This window comes from Nicotiana sylvestris, chromosome 4 (assembly GCF_000393655.2).
Source record: "Nicotiana sylvestris chromosome 4, ASM39365v2, whole genome shotgun sequence".
NCBI lineage: Eukaryota > Viridiplantae > Streptophyta > Magnoliopsida > Solanales > Solanaceae > Nicotiana > Nicotiana sylvestris.
The window spans coordinates 90,728,319-90,734,067 of record NC_091060.1 but is presented as its reverse complement, the minus strand read 5'-3'; positions in this window follow the sequence as shown (position 1 = coordinate 90,734,067).

Sequence of the window (5,749 nt, the reverse complement as noted above, 5' to 3'; positions counted from 1 at the left end):
GTGAACTCCTATATAAGGTTCTAGTCCTCATTTGTAATGGTATCTGATTATTATTGAAATATATGCAATTATTCTTTACTTTATTCATAAGGTTCTAACCGCAATTCTGGGAGTGATTACCAATCTATTTCAATTTTTCTTTCCTTGTCAATTATTTCCATTAGTTGTCATATTCTTCAAATTATTAAGAAATTGACGTAAATTTTGGTTATCAATAACCCGACTTCTTCTTGATATTGACATCGATCGAGAAATCTATTTTTGGGTTAAACAATAGAGATAGTCCCCCTCCTTTCTGGTGGCACATCTTTGTGTCACCGGAAAGTTGGTGAAGATTCCTTTCTTGATGGAAAATTTTTTGAACCCTTCTGAAACGTTTGTAACTCTTGATTAGACTAACTTCTCCTCGCATTTAATACACCGGACAAGTGTTACTCAACAATTTATAAATATTTTTATCGATTATTAAGGTAATCATGGCCATAATTTTAGCCACCTATTTCTTTACTTGTACACCTCATTCTACCCCTTTCACTTCTAACAACTCCATAAACTCGCTCAACTTATTTGCTTTTAACTTACTTCTGCTTTCATCTCCCTTTGATTTTAACCTTTATCATCTTCTTACCATTATGGCTTCTTATGCTAACTCTTCTAAAAACTTTGGTCTTCTCTTTGGTGGGGGACTGAAGAGGAGCAAAGACAAAGAGGTTGATGTTGATCCTCCCACGGTGAGCACCATCATCCCCAAGCATCTCAACACAACCAAGGACTTCGAAGAGAAGTTCCCCACTTCAAACTCTCAAACTTGGGATGTTGGTAAATATCCTTCTTCTATTCGCCCTTCTAGTGTTCCTGCTATGAAGGAGGACTGTGATTGCTACGACCTAAACATCATTTCTCCTGATCTGGTGGAGCAAGTAACCTTCACTAAGAAGGGCTTCACGTACGCTTACAGGTACCCCTTCACTTTGGGTACGTTTTCTTTGAGAGGGGGACTTGGCCCCGTGATTTTGGAGTTGTGCCACCGATACCAGGTTTGTTTAGCACATGTGGGCCCTTCGATGTGGCGAATAGTGGCCTGTTTGCGGTGGCTATTCCAGGAAATGAAGGAGCCTCTCACCTTTGCTTATATAATGAACCTCTACTCCCTCAAGATCTTTTATAGGGGAGTAATAATTTTCAACAAGCGTGGCCACCATGCGTTACTGACCAGCATGGATGATGACAATAACCATGGATGGGTGGAGCGGTTTGTCGTCGTTTCTACCAGGGACATCATCTCATCCACAACTCCATCCTTCCCCGAGTCCTGGAATCGTTTATGTAAGTTCACAGTTTATCTTATTCTCTAAAAATAGGCTGATTTATGTCATTGTTAACCCTTCTTTATCATTATTTCAGCAACTTGGTGGACACCTCCAAGGGTTAAAGTCCTTGACCTGTGGGTTTAGAAGATTCTGGATATCACCATGCCAAAGGCCCACCGGTGGAAGGAATTGGCCCCCAAATATGTGTGGAGGGCCAAGAACCACGGTAAACTGATTCTGCCTTCATTCCATCTTTGTACATAAGAAAACTGCCTAACCCTACCTTTTTGTTTGATTCAGGTCTCCCTCAGGGTTCTATCTCCATCCCTGAGGAGGATGTTTTGGTCAATCCCGCAGAGGCTGCAAGGTTGTTGAAGGAGTCTCTCACCCCGAACAGGTGCCTTTTGGGTCTACTTCCGGTGTAGGTGATTTTTCTTGGAGTCCCCGTCCAAAGAACAAGCAACCAAAAAGGCGACGTTCTTCCTCGTCCGAGGGTAAAAATAAGAAAATGAAGGGAGTCGCGCCCGAGCCAGTCACAACCATTGTGGTTATTGATGATGATGGGGAAGCCAGTAATGAAGAGGCTTCTCTTCAAAGGAGACAATGATCTTCATCATCTCAACATAATGCTCAGTCTGAAGAGCTTAGAACCCTAACCGAGGATGATGCCCGAGCGATCTAGGGAGAATTTGACTTAGTAGAGAATGTTAATTCTCCATTTTCAGTCCCAGTCATTGATGCCGATACTATGAGGCCGAGTACCGGGCCTCTTCTGCCTTCGGTTGGTGAGCAAGCAACAAACATCACTACCTCTGCCGCAATTGCTTTTTAACCTACAATACCATCAGCTTCATCTCCTTCGACGCTGGCCATACCTTCATTACCAGCAATTGCTACATCTCCCCCACCGGCCGAAAATGCCCGAGAGGAGGATATCCCTCCTCCCTAGTCCCCTGACCACAGTAATTTGGGACACAACTACTCGACCCCTTCTACAGATCCCTAGGGGAGGAGTGTCTCCTTCTTGATATCCACGGAATGGAACTTGTTGTCCCAGCCGGTAGAACTCATCAATTATCTGAAGCTGCTGGCTTTAGAGAAAGATAAGAAGAAACTAAACTCTCTTTCGGGGGAGTGTATGACAAATAACGCAGTGCACAATGCAGCATCAGTATTATACTTGTTCTCTTTACTGCTTGTTTCTTCTTGACTTGCTATGACAGGATTTCTAACTTGGGTATTTGCTTCGCATGCTAATTTCCTTGCCTCCGATGGCCTTCAAAAATTAATCCTCGATAAAGAGGGACTTAAGTCTGAGCAGGATCAACTGTTGACCGAGAGGGATCAACTCATCGCACGCTTCCTGGTATTAGAAGTGAAGGTTGCTGAAGCGAGTGATCTCGAGGCCCTATTGCAACTTAGCGAGTAGGAGGTAGTGGCTCTTAGTCAAGAAGCTTCTCAATTAAATGTTCAATTCTAAGAAGTTAAGGCTAAGTGTTCTGAAGTTCAAGATGTCGTGCTTGTTGCTGCCGAGTGCGAGACTACCTCCATTGAGCGAGTGAATAACTTGGAGGCAGCCTTGAATTCCAAGGTTGAAGAGGCTATTAGCGCCATGAGATCCGAGCGACATGGTATTTTGACCGAAATTGCTCGGCTTAAATCAGAACTTCAGCGTCGAGGGGGTTCTCTTATCATTGAAAAAACACCCTCTAAGTATCATACAAGGAGGAAACTTTGGAAGATGCCAAAGCGGGCGTTATTAATATTGACGATGAGATAGCTAAGGCCCGAGAGCTGGAGGTAACTGCTCGAGGACGCCTTCCGGCTCCGCCTGATGCAACTGACTCTTCTATTTTCAGTTCAAAGTACTCAGGAACCGAGGAGGAACTTGAAGAGGATAACGATGAAGGCCAAGATCTTGAGCCGGTGGCAGATCCGCCTACTTCTCCCGGGGGCGCTGATGCTTCTCTTTCCCCGCGTTTTGTTGGCGACGTAGTTTAGCTTTTTTGCTTTCTTTTTCTTTGTTGTTTTCCTTCTATATTTTTGTCTTGACATGTTTGATAAATAAAAGTGTTTTTTGCTTCATCAAAAATATAAAGAGATATCTCTATCACTGGAAATTCTTTTTTTTTCTTTTTTAATATTCTTCCTTTATACCTATTTGTTTATTATGATTTTATATATGTATGACTTTTATTATCATAATTTCAATTATAAGTCTTATATTTTTATATTTTCCCGCAAAGGTATATTTTATTTCTTTTTTTTGTTCCTTGCTTATCTAATTGTATTATCCATTACTTAATATTATATTATCATATGCATTTTTAATAAATTGTTAATTTAATATTATAAGATGAATATAATATTTTATTACTCTTGAAATTTAATTTGACTTTATCATGTATGACTTTTTCATAATTATTTGATATATAAATTTTTTAATAATATTTTCGAGTATTGTTTATTTATTTAATTTTATCAAATAAATGTAAAGTGTGGATAGAATCCCATTGTATCTATTCTCCTTTTTATACATTAGTTTTGTTTTACAATTTTTTGATTTTTTTCTTAGTGTTTATCTCTAATACGAATATTATTGTATTATTTTTCTAAATAGATGGTGCTGAATTATTCAAAGGTTAAATGGAGAAGTTCTTTTAATATATGTTATAAATATACTAATAATTGTAATAAGTATTATTTTTGAATTATTTTCAATAAAAAATTAAATTGAATTCTTTTACCCGTTTGTATTTAATATGAAAGTTTAATTATTTTTATTAAGATTACTACATAAGAAGTTAAACTATACATTTATATATTTTATTTATTTTTTAAAATTATTTTTTATGTTTTTGTCCTTAGTTTTATCTTATCCATATAGCATATATAGCATGACCATATGAATTATTATTTAAAAACTTTCTCATTTTATATATCTCTACAATGAAGTTATATATTTATATATTTTTTCCTTTTTATAATAGTTTCCTTATAAATTTATAGATATTTCATTTTTTAAAATTTAAATTCAAAAAGAGTAACTAATTATTAACCAACATAACTAATTTTGTCAAAATATTTGACACTTGTTGAATTTTTATTGTGACACGTGGTACTATCATATTGATTAGCTTTTCTTATTCTATATAGATAGATAGATAGTTTTCTTATAAATTTATAGATATTCAATTTTTTTAAATTTAAATTCAAATAGAGTAAGTAATTATTAACCAATATAACTAATTTTGTCCAAATATTAGATATTTGTTAATTTTTTGTTGCGCCACTTGGTACTATCACATTGATTAGCTTCTCTTATTTTATATAGATAGATTTTTATCACATTAAATTATACCCCCAATTCCGTCCCTCAGCTCTTTTTACCTTGTCAATCATTTCTTATTGGAGAAGGAGGAATCGAATCCTTTAAATGAGGGGAACCTATTTGTTTTACACTTTTAATATATTTATTTTAGATATGAATTTCAAAAGAGATTGAAAAAAAAAGTATTTGGTCTAGTGGTATGATTCTCGCTTAATTGGGGTACGAGAGGTCCGTTTGTCTTCAGTCTTATAATTTTGATACAAATTGTCAACTATTTATCAAAAACGATAAAGCTTATAAAATATTAATAAATTCATGTAGCAGATGTTGTGATTATTAATTTCTCAAATGCAATTTTCTTTTTTCTCTCCATCCAATCTCTCTCTATATATATATAAGAGGGTCACTAAAATTTGATGTGGCACCTCTCATCATTCAGAATACATATTTTTCTTTTTTCTCGGTTTTTTCGATTTTTACCCTATTTTCCTATTTATTTGCTATACTAAAAACCAAAAGTCACATATTAACTTTTATTAATTACGCCTGTCTTTTTAATTTTTTTTTTCGTTCTTTTTTGGCGACTTACCCTTCTGAAAACATTTTTCGTATATTTTCTCGAACGCTTCACTGAAAAGGCACCGCACCAGGGATGACCCTTCCATAAAGCAAGTAAAGCAAAATGTGGGGCCCCATTTTTTGTTACATGTAATAGACTATGTATAAGTTTAAAAAATGATTATGTGAAGTGCAAAAGTTTGATTTCTTTCTTTATCAAGTAAACAGAACAAGGATTTGCAATTGTTATGATTTCTACCACGAACAATTGCACTTGAAGTGAATATCAAACCCGAATTTCATAAGAAACGTATGATATATAGGAAGTAACATTTAATGAGAATGTTGATAATAAAATCTCAAAATCTTTTGAAGAGTCCTTTGGAGTTGGTTACTTTATACATAGTAGACAATGTTAATTTTTTCACTTCAAAATAGATTTGAACAATTCGAAGCATATGAAAGTATTTTTGATTTTCTATTTAGTGGTAAAAATTAAGATCACTAGATGATACAAATTTGAAAAAATATTACCTTAATCTTGAATATT